This window comes from Aquarana catesbeiana, linkage group LG12, assembly GCF_042186555.1.
Source record: "Aquarana catesbeiana isolate 2022-GZ linkage group LG12, ASM4218655v1, whole genome shotgun sequence".
Classification (NCBI taxonomy): Eukaryota; Metazoa; Chordata; class Amphibia; order Anura; family Ranidae; genus Aquarana; species Aquarana catesbeiana.
The window spans coordinates 192,261,747-192,277,769 of NC_133335.1; positions in this window are offsets into that span (position 1 = coordinate 192,261,747).

The window sequence follows — 16,023 nt, forward strand, 5'->3', positions numbered from 1 at the left end:
GCCCTTCAGTGCCGCCTATCAGTGCCACCTATCAGTGCAGCCTCATCAGTGCCCACCAGTGCCGCCTCATCAGTGCCCATCAGTGCCACCTCATCAGTGCCTATCAGTGCCCATCAGTGCAGCCTATCAGTGTCCATAAGTGCAGCCTCATCAGCGCACATCAGTGAGGGAGAAAAATTACCTGTGTAGCCTCTAGTGTGCTAGAAATGTAATGTAGATTTTTTGGGTGCAGAGCCAGTCTGAAGGATGATGGCAGTGGATAGGGGCAGCTGCAGCCAGGAGGGCTGGCAGTGCCTGAAGAGGTGGTTCTGGGAGCAGTAGCCACATGGACAGCTAGCATTGGGACTTTCTATTTTGCTACACCATAAAGGCCCATGCTCCCTGGCTGTAAAGGGCATTTGCTTTGGGTCTGGCTTTGCCAGTGTCAGGCCTACAGTGCTAGCTAGTCTGGAGAGTGCAAGAAAGGAAGTGATGTGCAGGAGGAGCGAGGAGTGATACTCTGCAAGAAAGGAAATGATGTAGAAGAGGAGAATGTATATACTGTGATGTATATAGCAGTCCCACCTTTGACAGTTAATTTCTTGGGCATCTCATAAGTTCCCTATTCACCATCCAAGTTGAATTTCCCACAATAAAACATAAAAACAAGTGCAAGGACTGCTTTCTTGTCTCGGAGCGAGAGAAAAGTGTTTGCCTGGCTGGGCAGGGTGACAGATGAAGCAGAATACAATGCAGCTGCTACGGGGGGGTACTGCTACACCTGTTTGCAAAATTTTATAACAAACTATGAAAACCTTTTTTTTTTTTTTCAAAATGATCAGTCTTTTTTTGTTTGTTTAACAAAAAAATAAAAACCCCAGTATACTGTAAAAATGTGATATGTATACAGTGTTGCATGACCGCGTAATTGTCATTCAAAGAGTGACAGCGCTAAATGCTGAAAATTGGCCTGTACAGGAAGGGGGTTTAAGTGCCCAGTAAGCAAGTGGTTAATGGCCCTGTAATCTATTTTTCATTACGGTGCTTTTCCGCCTCCTTGAAACATCCTCCAAGAGCTGCTTAACCCATTCCTCCCCCCCCCCACTTCAATTTGTTTGCAATTAACAGGGCATGTTAGTTGTGGCCATTTGCACTGTTCTATGCGCAGTGCGCACCATAGTACATCTGAGCAAGAGAGGGTGGCTGTGTCCCTACATACAGTGGGGCCATGGAGAAGGTACGTAGCCACCCTCTACCAGGACGTCAGATCACAGCAGCAAAAACTGACATTTGGGCCTGAGAGCAGTAGAAAGTGCAATGTGGTGTTAAGAATAAATACTTGAACAGAGTTTTTTTTTTTAAACCAGAGTTTAGTGTGATTTAAGAGACTACTGTCATGTCAACGAGATTTCAGTGAATGAGCAATTGCTGTTTTTAAGCGATATTGTTCCCTTATCCCTACTTGCTGCTTATTCCTATGACTTAGTCTGATGGACGCTTCATCTTACTCGTTCAGGTCAGATTCTTTTATATCATAAAATGCATTTTCAGACTTGGCAGTCTTTATTTAACAAGGAAAAAAGGGCAACAGCAACCTACAGAAACCATTTAGTAATCATCGACCATTGTTAGACTTCTGTAGGGGAACACAGCCCACATATTTGAAATAAATCTATATGCTAGATTGGCCTTTCAGTTGATTTAGCACGGCATGGTTGAATACAGCAGGAGTTCACCAGGATTAGTGAGGATATTTAAGACCATAGGCAGACATGGCGACATGCAAGGTGAAGGTGCTGCCTTTTATACTCATACATGACTATGTGGTTCACACAGGTGACCTGAGGTTTAGACCCATGCTACTAAAAGGCACATTACAACTGCTCATACTATTATGACTTTGCCAGCAGACTCAGCACTTTCCATAGGAAGAGGTAAGTACAAAACAACATTAATAATTCTGCCAACCTAATTTTACCTGGGTAAACCTGTTTCTTTAATCTATGAGGGAAGCATTTATATATACAGAATCTCACAAAAGTGAGTACACCCCTCACATTTTTGTAAATATATTATTATATCTTTTCATGTGACAACACTGAAGAAATGACACTTTGCTACAATGTAAAGTAGTGAGTGTACAGCTTGTATAACAGTGTAAATTTGCTGTCCCCTCAAAATAACTCAACACGCAGCCATTAAGTGAAAAGTGAAGCCCTAAGTGAAAATGCCTGAATTGGGCCCAAAGTGTCAATATTTTGTGTGGCCACCATTATTTTCCAGCACTGCCTAATCCTCTTGGGCATGGAGAGTTCACCAGAGCTTCACAGGTTGCCACTGGAGCCCTCTTCCACTCCTCCATGATGACATCACAGAGCTGGTGGGTGTTAGAGACCTTGCGCTCCTCCACCTTCCGTTTAGGGATGCCCCACAGATGCTCAATAGAGTTTAGGACTGAAGACATGCTTGGCCAGTCCATCACTTTTACCCTCAGCTTCTTTAGCAAGGCTGTGGTCGTCTTGGAGGTGTGTTTGGGGTCATTATGATGTTGGAATGCTGCCCTGCGGCCCAGTCTCTGAAGGGAGGGAATCATGCTCTGGCTCAGTATGTCACAGTACATCTTGGCATTCATGGTTCCCTGAATGAACTGTAGCAACCCAGTGCTGGCAGCACTCATGCAGCCCCAGACCATCACACTCCCACCACCATGCTTCTTGACTGTAGGCAAGACACACTTGTCTTTGTACTCCTCACCTGGTTGTCGCCTGACACTATGTGAACCAAATAAGTTGATCTTGGTCTCATCAGACCACAGGACATGGTTCCAGTAATCCATGTCCTTAGTCTGCTTGTCTTCAGCAAACTATTTGCGGGCTTTCTTGTGCATCATCTTTAGAAGAGGCTTCCTTCTGGGATGACAGCCATGCAGACCAATTTGATGCAGTGTGCGGCGTATGGTCTGAGCACTGACAGGCTGAACAGTCATCATATCGTTCAACATCCCCATATATTGCAAGGTTTAACAAGTAAGGTTATAGCATGGGTCACAGACATGACTAAAGCCAATATTACATGGCTCGCCACTGACTATGAGGCTGCCGGTTGAAGATATAATTCACTAGGTATTATATTGTCAGATTTTAATATAAGGAAGAAAGATGCAATACCCAAAAACAGCAAATATAGCTTAATACCTTGGTATCTCCACTGCGGGGGAGAGAGGAGGGAAAGAAAGTCGGCTAGTTGATAGTAAATTGGCAGGGTGCAATTGCACCTCGGTCTCAAAGTGATATCACACCGTTGCTATGATGTGCGTCCTGGCGGCTAAGCCAGTTGTTTGCTGCTTATATGTACGATCCCACCAGAAGTAAATGAGCCGGAAACGGGTCACTGACATCACATCCGGTGCGGGTGCCCCTGGGAAATGCGCATGTGCTGAAAGCCCACGGCCGCAAGTAAACACCCGATATAGGGCTCAAGGCACAGGCGCCACACATCGGCCAAGATGTAGGCGGCAGATGAGTAACGAGGAGAAAGGAGCTTCCTCGTCCACCAGGGGCAGGTGAACGCCACATCAAGTGACCGTCACAGATAAGCAATCGACCCGCCCTCAATGATATAGTGAAACAATCGCAAATAGTCAGCCAAAAAGTTAGTTATGCTTAAATAGGTAGCTTCACATAACAAAAAACAACATAATGCAAAATAATAAGGATAATAATAAACAAGGGAAATAAAATATAATATAGCTCACCTCCAGGAACATTCACTCTGCTCCCTCTGCTCAGCTGCTCATACCTCCCTCTTCCAGACGAGCATGATTTCGGGGAAAAGGCACATCCCCACCCCACCCACTGAAACAGCAGCCTGCAGGAGAGAGGCTGAAAAACTGCAGGGGGAGGTACAGGGGGCGGAGAGTGCAGTCCTGAGGTTTCTGAGCAGTAATTCATGCTTAGAATTGCTGCGAGTTGTCCCGACCGTGGCTTTGGTTGCCTCGGAGTCTGTAATATCTTCTCGGGGGAAGCATTTGCCCCCCCCCCCCCCCGATCCACCCCTGTGTAGACCTCTTTCATTATTTACTACATACACCTTTCTGGGTATCTACTTCATTACCAGATATGTTTACAATATTACCTGATTGGGTGATACACTATATAGACCCTTTATATATATATATATATATATATATATATATATATATATATATATATATATACTACACTAATGGTTGGTGTTCCTCGTACTTATTTGACTACTTAGATATACACTTTTCTTGCAGATGTCAATCATGTTGGACATTAAGGGACATCAAAGGTTACACTTTCTGGCTCCCATGTTATGCTTGCCCTCCATCTGTCCCCTGGGGGGTTTTTGCTGGTTCCTTTCCTTCAGCTCCTGGGACAGATACACCTTGCCGCCACCTGTTGATTAATTGGCTTTTGAGAGGTTGGTTTAGTCCATCTGTGAGTATGGGAATCTCTTTGCGTCAGCTCCCCCATATCTGCTTCATGGCATTTATCTTTATGTTACATATCTCTCATTGATATTTTTATTCTGTAGATACACTGCATTTACATCTACTCCTGAAGAAGCGAGCATTGACTTACGAAACGCATTGAGTTTTATGATGCCTGTGTATTACTGTACATCAACAATTCCAATACATATGTATGTGGCTGCTTGGTATGCTGTGTCTATCACTGCCTAGTGGTTTGGCACCTCTGTTTATGCATCTCATATACCAGTGGTCATCAACCCTGTCCTCAGGGCCCACTAACAGGCCAGGTTTTATGTATTACCTTCGGGAGATGCAGACTAGAATACTGCAATCACTGAGCAGCAAATTATATCACCTGTGATGTATTTCAGTTATCTTGCAAACCTGGCCTGTTAGTGGGCTCTGAGGACAGGAGTTGATGACCACTGTCATATACGATGAATGTTATACAATTTTAATAAATTTATAAACCATGTTTACTTTGTATACTCTCATTGACCTGCTTGTGCTCACCTCATTTAAAGTCCCACTGGCGTAATTCTTCTTTGTTGCATTTAATTTGGGGATGGAGGCGTGACATTGGTTACACCAGACAATTTTCTCTTAGTATAAATTGTCATTGTCAGTGGTGGGAAGAGCCATCTTGATAAAAATGGTCTGAATGCCCCAGCTTCTTAATATGTTACACCATTTCCCAGGCTGTATACCCCAATGCATATTTAGACAGCTAGACACGTTATTTCAAGAACGTATATGGAAACAAGGGAACGCCAGGTTCCGTTTAGGTGCTTTGCGGTTTCCTAAGGATGGTGGTGGGCTTGCGGTTCCCTTGGCATTTCAGATGCACATGTGGCAGTGTGGGTGGAAACTGACCTTCATGATCCAACCCAGAGAGTTTATCTGTCCTCTTTGTCTAAGGACTCCCTCGTTTCCTTGTTGGAGGCATGTAATTTTTCGATGCACCATTCCTCCCCAACCTTCCTGTTGATTCATAAGGTTTGGGAGGCTGTGAAAACTATTACTGGTAATAAAGGCTACATGCAGTATATGCTGGATATATCTGGAATAATGTTAATCTTCCAGAAGTAAATAAACGTACTGGTTTTGAACATTGGAAACAATCTGGTCTTGTATACCTTCATCAATTGTATAACAGAGATAATATACTATCTTTTGACCTTATTGTAGAGCAGTATCACTTGTCGAATAGTGTATTTTTCCAGTATTTACAACTTTGCCACACACTACAGTCCCAGACTCAGTTGAATCCCATACATTTTAATTTTTCAAACAGTCACTCTATGGTGGTGACATCCTCTGATTCTAAAAAGTTTAATTTGTGATCTATATGAAACGTTATCAAGGGCAGTTGTTTCTAAACCTTGACTAAATGTAGACAGACATGGAGTCAAGATATAGACTTAGAAGAGGATCAGTGGACAGCGGCATTAGAGCTCCTTCCAGAAGTTTTACTCTCCCCTTCTCAAAGGCTGACTCAAAAGCTTTTTATACTCCATGGAGTCTATTATACCCCTCAAATTGTTTACTTGGGGTCACCAACCTTCACCTAATTGCCCTCTGTATAGTGTGCATACGATCACGTTAAATCACGTTATGGCATTGTTCTAAATTATTTAGGTACTGGAAAGGTATATTTCAAATTTTATTGGAACTTTGCTCAATTCAGTTGACTCCTGATCCTAAATTTGCACTGCTGGGCATATTTCCCGTGGACTGGCCAATTTTTTCCCAGAAAATTGTATTTACCCATTTATTATTTCTTGCCTAAAAGTTGATTTCTCAACCTTAACTATCTCTTGTGACCAGAAATCAAATAGGGTGTGCCGCTCAAGGCTCCAGCCGAGTCCTCTCCTGTAGTACACAGCTGGGAGTGCTGGCAAGGAGAGAGCTCATCTCAGCTCCAATGATACAAGAGACAAAAAAGGTCCTATGCGTCGTACATAGCCGCAAGCCCCTGTGGATATGTGAGATGCCAGCCTAACCCCAGGCTCCGGACAAGCCATGCCCTCCAATGCGTGTCTCTCCGACCCCAGAGCTTAATCATGGGGTCTATCTATCTGCTAATTCTCCAACCTGTGCTCAATGGTGTGCAGTGGTGAATGCTGTGTTAGAGAGAGAGCGACTCACTTATAAGCATAGGGGTTGTTTGAATAAATTTAATAAGATTTGGTTCTCTTGGCTAACCTCCCCATATGTTGCCCCCACTAGTTCTGTTGATCCCCCTGACTCTGCCGATAGTGTTGCTGCTGTAAGATGGGGAATTTAATTCAACTATTGATTAAGATGAACTGAGGGCCGTTAATAGGTCTCCTTTAGAGAAAGCCGGAAGGGTTACCTCCTGATGGGGATGGAGAGGCACTGGGTCTGGCCGAAGGGTTGGGTCCTTTCAGTTCAGTTTTTTTAAGAAAGAACACTGACCCCCTTTTACCGGGGGGGGGGCCCGGTTAGTACTTCCTGAATATAATTAGGTGGGAACGATGGGAGCGGTGGTGAAGCCGTTTTACTCCTGGGGTTCTCCCTAAGTTCTCAAAGTTCTGATGCCTTCCTGGTGTGGACAGGGCTGCAATGGTCTGGCTGTGGGCCAGGGTTGAAAGAAGCCCATGGTGTATGTGTCCCTGAAGTGGCAGTCTAGGGGTACCAAAGTCTCACAGTGATGCGGATCACTTTAGTTTTGGCACCAAGGTCACTTCTTTTATTTAAGCCCTTGTTTGTCTTTTTATGTTTGTACACGGTTTTGCACGTGTGACTGGTAGGGTGTAGGTCCTCGGGCCTGCCCTGAAAATCTTGGGAGGGGGTGGACATGGCCTTCTGGCTTAGTTCGCCCTCTCTCATGGGGTCTGCCTCCGGGGGAGCCCCACCTAGTACTTGGGTGGCTCTGTTTTGGCAAACCCTCCAAAGAATGGGGTCTGTCTGGTTTCGGCCAGATGGACCAAGTGTATGTACCCAAGTCCCCGTCTGGAGCCTAACCCCCCGGGGGATCAGGGCAAGGTCCTTCAATGGAGGACCATGTGCACACCCGTTGCACGTTTTTGTGTTTCACTCTTTATGTGTGTGCACTTTTTTCTGAGCCGGATGGAGTTTTTGGAGTGTGCTCACACACCACAGGTTTTCAAAAAAAAAAAAAAAAAAATTATTGCAATGTAATGTCAACATCTCTTAGCAATTATTGTTACATATCGGAATGAGTTTTCTTTATTTGTAGTCACTTATTTATCTATATTTATTTTATTTATTTATTTAATTAATGTATTATTCGTTTTTTGTTTTTTTTGTGTCTGTTTTATGTTCTATTTGTATATGTGTATAAAAAAAGGGAAAAAAATGTAACTCAATAAAAAGTATCTGATTAAAAAAAGGTGTCAGGGACTAATATGTTATGCCGCATACACACTGTCGGACTTTTCAGCTGCAAAAGTCCGACAGCCCGTCCGACAGACTTTCGACAGACTTTCGACTGACTTTTGGCAGACTTTCAACAGACTTTATAATGACCAGACTTGCCTACACACGATCACACCAAAGTCCGACGGATTCGTACGTGATGACGTACACCGGACTAAAATACGGAAGTTGATAGCCAGTAGCCAATAGCTGCCCTAGCGTGGGTTTTTGTCCGTCAGACTAGCATACAGACGAGCGATTTCTGGGTCCGGCGGAGTTACGACGTAAAGATTTGAAGCATGTTCCAAATCTAAAGTCCGTCAGATTTGCGACTGGAAAAGTCCACTGAAGGTCCGGTGAAGCCCACACACGATCGGATTGTCCGCCGGATTTGGTCCGTTGGCGTCCGTCGGACAAGTCCGGTCGAAAAATCCGACCGTGTGTACGCAGCATAAGGGAACTCTCCTAGGTCTGGACCACAGTGCGCAAGGCCTCTCAAAGTATACAGCAGTGTCATGGACTTGGGGCTGCAGGAGAACCATTGCCCGGAGAACTCTATGTTTTAATGTGTTTTCAAGTTATCCAGAAGGAGCTGGTCACTAATTGACTTTTGGCTTTCTATGTACATTATATTGTATTCCTATGGGGGAGCCAGACTGTCCTAGGTGGCCATTGTTTATGATAAAAGGGTTAGCTCTACTGTCTGAGGTGGCCATTGTCTGTGATAAAGGGAGTAGCTCTTATCTGATGGTTTTCTGTATAAATGCAGTGTGTTTCTCTAATAAAGCAGTTCTTCTTCTGGTTTGCACCAAAAACAGGTGTTGCCTGGTTCTTTGGGGTAACTATAGCTATATTCACTGGCCTCGTGTTCCAGAGCCTGGGAAGTGGTTTCTTGGTGGAAATACCCAGTTGGGCTGTCCAGAGACCATTATAATCAGCTTCTCTCCATGTCTTCAGACTGAAGCAAGTAAAGTGTGACATTTGGCACCTTTCAGGGGGGAGCAGATACCTGTCTAATACAGGTATTTTGCTGCCACTTCCGGGCATAGACACCCGCGCCACCTGCGGGTATCTACGCCACTTCCTGTTCCCCCCCCCGCTGTCTTCTGGGAGACACACAAGTCCCAGGAGACAGCAGGGACCAGTGGGAATGCGCAGCGCGAGTCGCACATGCGCAGTAGGGAACCAGGATGTGAAGCCACAAGGCTTCACTTCCTGATTCCCTTACCGAAGATGGCGGTGGCAGCACCCGAGCACCGAGGGACAGAACGGCTTCAGGTGCCGACATCGCGGGTGCCCTGGACAGGTAAGTGTCCATATTTTAAAAGTCAGCAGCTGCAGTATTTGTAGCTGCTGACTTTTAACAAAAAAAAAACGGTGGAACTCCGCTTTAAAGATAAAAAGTGCATTTTAAAAACAACTATATAGATCAGACCAAAATGAGGGAAAATGAGGAGGAAAGAGGGGCAGAGGGACTTTGTTCCAAATCAGGGACAGTCCGTCGAAATCAGGGACAGTCCCTTGAAATCAGGGACGGTTGGGAGCTATGGCAATGCACTCTTATGCCCCGTACACACGGTCGGACTTTGTTCGGACATTCCGACAACAAAATCCTAGGATTTTTTCCGTTGGATGTTGGCTCAAACTTGTCTTGCATACACACGGTCACACAAAGTTGTCGGAAAATCCGATCGTTCTAAACGCGGTGACGTAAACCACGTACGTCGGGACTATAAATGGGGCAGTGGCCAATAGCTTTCATCTCTTTATTTATTCTGAGCATGCGTGGCACTTTGTCCGTCGGATTTGTGTACACACGATCGGAATTTCCGACAACGGATTTTGTTGTCGGAAAATTTTATCTCCTGCTATCCAATAGGGGCATTTTCCGATGGAAAATGTCCGATCGGAGCGTGTTGTCGGAAATTCCGACCGTGTGTGGGCTCCATCGGACATTTTCCATCGGATTTTCCGACACACAAAGTTGGAGAGCAGGAGATAAAATTTTCCGACAACAAAATCCGTTGTCGGAAATTCCGATCGTGTGTACACAAATCCGACGGACAAAGTGCCACGCATGCTCAGAATAAATAAAGAGATGAAAGCTATTGGCCACTGCCCCGTTTATAGTCCCGACGTACATGTTTTACGTCACCGCGTTTAAAACGATCGGATTTTCCGACAACTTTGTGTGACCGTGTGTATGCAAGACAAGTTTGAGCCAACATCCGTCGGAAAAAATCCTAGAATTTTGTTGTCGGAATGTCCGAACAAAGTCCGACCGTGTGTACGGGGCATTAAAGCGGAGGTTCACACAAAAATTGAACCTCCGCTTTTCGGAACCCTCCCCCCCTCCGGTGTCACATTTGGCACCTTTCAGGGGGGAGGGGTGCAGATACCTGTCTAAGACAGGTATTTGCACCCACTTCCGGCATAGACTCCCATGGGAGTCTATGCCTCTTCCCGTCCCCACCGCGCTGTCTGCTGGGAAACACACGGGTCCCAGAGACAGCAGGGACCAGTTAGGAAGAGCAGCGCGACTCATGCATGCGCAGTAGGGAACCGGGAAGTGAAGCCGCAGCGCTTCACTTCCTGATTCCCTTACAGAGAATGGCAGCGGCAGCACCCGAGGACCGAGGGACAAATCAGTCTCGGGTGCCGACATCGCTGGACCCTGGGACAGGTGAGTGTCCTTATTTTAAAAGTCAGCAGCTGCAGTATTTGTAGCTGCTGACTTTTAATTTTTTTTTTTTCGCCGGACTCCCTCTTTAAGGTGTCTTCACTCCACTGGGGGGGGCAATGGAGACACCCTTGGACAGGAGCAATGTCAATCTGGGAAGAGGGTAGTGTTACTCACAGATTTAGATGGACTTGACTAACAAATTAAATCTGAACTCCAGATAACTCTTTTAAGCAGTTAGAGCAACAGTTTTTTGTTTCCTTTTGGGATAAAGATTTTATATGAAAAAAGCTAACCACCCCTGCCAGTGTTAAATGTTTTGTCTCAACCCTCTAATTGACACTTTTGCTGGACAGCATGGTCTGTTAAAGGAAACTGAAAAATAACAGACTTACTGGCAGGATCCTTAAGTGAAAATAAAGGAAAAAAATCTAAAAAAGATAATAGAGCCACCATATTAAAGAAAGTTTTTTTGTTTTTTGCTTTAATATTGATTTAACCACTTGCCGACCACCCGCTGCAGATGTACTTTGGCAAGGTGGCTCGGCTGCGCAAATCGCCATACTGGTGGGGGAGCCAATCAGCGGGTCCGGTGGACTCGATGTCCCCTGGCTGCCCACGATCGCTCCCTGCAGAGACAGATTCGGGATCTACCGAAGTAAACAAGGCAGATCTCCGTTCTGTCAGGGGATGACACTGAGATCTGTCTTCCGGCTAAGCAGGAAGGCGAATCTGTGTGTTTCCCCGGTGACACCGCCCCTCATACAGTTAGAAAACACAAACAGGGAACACATTTAACCCCTTGATCACCCCCTGATATTAACCCCTTCCCTGCCAGTGTCATTAGTACAATGTCAGTGCATATTTTTAGCACTGATCACTATAATAATGTCACTGGTTCCCAAAAAAGTGTCAAAAATGTCAGTTAGGTGCCCAATCTGTTCACCACAATGTCACAGTCCCGCTAAAAATCACTGATTTGACGCCATTACTAGTAAAAAAATAAAAATAAATAAAAATGCCATAAATCTATCTCCTATTTTGTAGACGCTATAACTTTAGTTTTAGTCATAGTCTTTTGACTAAAATGGGATTTTAGTTCTATTTTAGTCTTTGGACTAAAATGGCATTTTAGTTCTATTTTAGTCTTTGGACTAAAATGGCATGTTAGTTTTAGTCATATTTTAGTCATCTGAATTGTTTTAGTTGTATTTTAGTCGACTAAAATAGTGTTAATTTAGTAGATAAAAATATTTTCGTCAAGGAAATTAACCGCTTGCCGACCGCCGCAAGGACATTTACTTCGGCAGAATGTCACGGACAGGCAAATGGGCGTACACACACGTCCCTTTAAATTTGCCATCGTGTGGACCCTGCCACGAGTCCCGTGAGTGTGATCGCGGGTCCCGCGGACTCGATGTCCGTGGGGATACCCGCGATCATCTCACGGAGAGGAAGAACGGGGAAATGCTGATGTAAACAAGCATTTTCCCATTCTGCCTAGTGACACTGACCACAGCTCCCTGGAGCAGCGATCAGTGTTGTATCACAGGTAGCCCATCCCCCCCACAGTTAGAATCACTCCCTAGGACACACTTAACCCCTGCAGCGCCCCCTCCTGGTTAACCCCTTCACTACAAGTCACATTTACACAGTAATCAATGCATTTTTAATCGCACTGATCGCTGTATAAATGTGAATGGTCCCAAAATAGCGTCAAAAGTTTCCGATCTGTTGGCCATAATGTCGCAGTCACGATAAAAATCGCTGATCGCCGCCATTACTAGTAAAAAAATAATTATTAATAAAAATGCCATAAAACTATCCCCTATTTTGTAGATGCTATAACTTTTGCACTAACCAATCAATACACACTTATTGCGATTTTTTTTTACCAAAAATATGTAGAATAATACGTATCGGCCTAAACTGAGGAAAAAAAATGTTTTTTTATATATTTTTTGGGGATATTTATTATAGCAAAAAGTAAAAAGTATTGCTTTTTTTACAAAATTGTCGCTCTTTTTTTGTTTATAGCACAAGAAATAAAAACCGCAGAGGTGATCAAATACCACCAAAAGAAAGTTCTATTTGTGGGGAAAAAAGCACTACAATTTTGTTTGGGAGCCACACGACCGCGCAATTGTCAGTTAAAGCGATGCAGTGCCGAATCGCAAAAAACGCTCTGGTCTTTGGCCAGCCAAATGGTCCGGGGCTTAAGTGGTTAACACTGCCGACCAGGGCGCAGGTGTAACCATGGCTCTCTTACAGGTTACCTGTCCTTTTCCATAGACTTTCTATTATGTCTAATTTTCGGTGCGTTTTCTGAAAGCAGTCGAAACATGCAGCATGCGTCAGAAAGAAAATGCGGGACATGAAAACCACATTAACGCTGCGCCGGCACTGCCGACAAACCGCAGAACGGCAGTGTAAAAGTGGCATTAGTGATTGGATTTTAGTTTATTGAATGTTTATATAAAACAACTGAGGGATAGAAGATTAAGATAAAAAGAAGGCGGATAGATACATAAGGTGTAATTCACGAGCAGCATTTTTCAACATTAAAAACCTAGCATTGTACAACTGAACTTTATGTTTTCCATAAATCTTAATGAACAAAAACAAAAAATCTAGCCTTGTGGTTCCAGGTTGCAATATAGGGATTAGATCTTTATTAAGGGTTAAAAAAAGGATGACAGGAGTCCCTGAAAAGTGTGCATATGGAAATCAGCGAGTACTACGGCACTACTGCAGCGGTTGTATAATTATTGGATATACTGTAATTATTCACCGTGCTCCATTCACCTTTAGCGCAAATATATTCTGCTTACTTCTCCTGAAATCTGAATACGGAACTCCCTCTGCTAATGAAGATTATGCATTGTATATGCTAATTCTGTCCCTCTATTGTACACTACATTTTTCTTGATTATTCCGAGTCTGTGTCTGGAAAGGAGGAATCAAAGTGGAACTGGCAGCGGTTTGGCTCCGTCGCAAGATTCTCAACGCTCGGCGCTGCTTCAGCTGTGCGTGCCTTGTAGATACAGGAGGTTTTCTGAACAGACAGTTTATCGGGATGCTGCCAAATGAAATGATTTACACCTATTAAACCCAGCCACTCACGGTTTTTCATTACTTTTTCATTACCCCTTTTTTAAATAATTTGTAGCTACTTAACAACTGCTGTACATGTATGTAAGCCTGGTGTTTGGCTGACAGAGCGCCTGAACTCTGGATGGGTAGCTGGGCTGCTTTTGCTTCCTGGGTGCCAAGAGTTACTGATTTGTGGAATATGCAGCACACTAGATCTTCTGGATTGCCATCAGAGCATGCCAAAAATCAGGAAGGAAAGGTGTGTTATTGAAATCCAGGACAAAGACGATGGAAAGACGGCACATAGTTGCAAATACTGCATGTGCTATACCTCTAAAGCGTACCTAAACCTCAAAACAACAAATGTAGCGCATCGCAACTTACCAATCCTTAGATGTGGTGATTACATTACTTTTATTTTTTTAAGATTTTTTCATATTTGTTTTCACCTAGTGAAATAAATATGGGTTGGTTTTGGATTTCCCCAATTTATTATAAATATGTATTATCTTGTCTGTTCCTATAGTTAGCTAGTCTATCAAAGCTCTGATAAGGCTATTGGTGGTGATATACTGTATATACTCGAGTATAAGCCAAGTTTTTAGCCCATTTTTTAGGCTGAAAATCCCCCCTTGGCTTATACTCGAGTGAGCCGTACATCAGCCGTACCTTTGTCTCCCGCTGTGTTATGCAGTCTGTTCGGCTGTCCATTGTAACAAAGCTCCGCCTCCTCCTCTGAGTCGTCCGTGATAGAGGAACACTGATACAATGCTGGGAAACTGTATCAGTGTTCCTCTATCATGGACCAGGAGGAGGCGGGGCTTTGTTCCAATGGACGGCCGAACAGACTGCATAACATAGCGGGAGACACCCGCTGTTTTAGTAATCAAAGGTACGGCTGCAGATGGGCACAATGAGGCTGCAAATGGGCACAATGAGGCTGCAAATGGGCATGGAGAGGCTGCAAATGGGCACAGTGAGGCTGCAAATGGGCACAGTGAGGCTGCAAATGGGCACAGTGAGGCTGCAGATGGGCATTTTTTACCCATTAGCTGCTGCATTTTCCCACCCTAGGCTTATATTCGAGTCAATACTTTTTCCCAGTTTTTTGTGGTAAAATTAGGTGCCTCAGCTTACATTCGGGTCGGCTTATACTTGAGTATATATGGTAAGAACAATGTTAGCTATAGAAATAAACACAGTGCTTAAATACGCAAAGATCTAATTTATTTACCAAGAAAGTTGAAATGCTAACATAAAACACTAAAAGAATACTACAGAGCATATAAAACAAACAAAAAAAACAGAAAACCAAGATGATGCTTTACGTATGGTCATCCTCAGTATACTGTGTCTCTTGACTGGGCTCAGTGGGAAAAAAAAGAGATCCTCATTTGCCCTCACTTTTTTAAAACACACTTAAACACAAACCACACAAACGCCCTCTGCCCGGCCATAAAGTCCTCTGTCCAATGAGAAGCTGTAAGAGGCCATTCTTCCTAAGCACCAGGACGTATATTATTCCCCCAAAACATCTTCCAGGATGTATGCATAGCTCCCAACTGTCCCTGATTTTGAGGGACTGTTCCTGATTTGCAACAATGTCCCTCTGTCCCTCATTCGTTCTCATTTATCCCTCATTTTGGTCTAATCTATATAGTTTTAAATAAAATGCACTTTTGCTTTTAAAAAGTGTTCTCCTTTGCTAAACCTTACATTCAATTTCTAGATTGCTCCATTTGTAAATGTAAAAAGCCTGTATAAAGGAATAATAGTGGTAAAAAAAGCACTTGTGGGTTTAACCAATCATTTTTTTTTGTATAATTCCCCTTAAAGGAGGCGTGGTGGGGGGTGTCCTATGCATACATACTTTTGCTAATAGGTGTTCCTCATTTCCATCTTAAAAAGTTGGGAGGCATGTGTATGTTGTTCTCTTCCACCACTGGGAAGCATTAGTCTGTGAACACCTGCCTTGGCCCAGGTCAATATCCAGTAACAGCTGGCCTTGATTTTGCCGTAAGCCAGGTAATCAGTCATTTTAATTTCCACCCCCCTCAGGAGGTCTTAGCTGATGCTCTTCTACCCCCTCATACATCACATCAGGAGGCCTATACGAGAACATCCTTCAGGAGATGAATTCCCATTCATCACTTCTTGTTACAAACACCCTGCTGGGTAAACTTGCTGTACTGACATTCCAAGACAACTTCCAAACAGGCCAAATGGCTTTATTAACCAGAAAGTAAAAATCCAGAAATGTCTGATATAAAAACATGACTTTCAACACCTAGTGATCCTGCCAGTAACATGCTTACCTGTCTTAGGTTGATGATGTACAATCTGTACTGTATCAGTGGAGAAGCAGTATTTT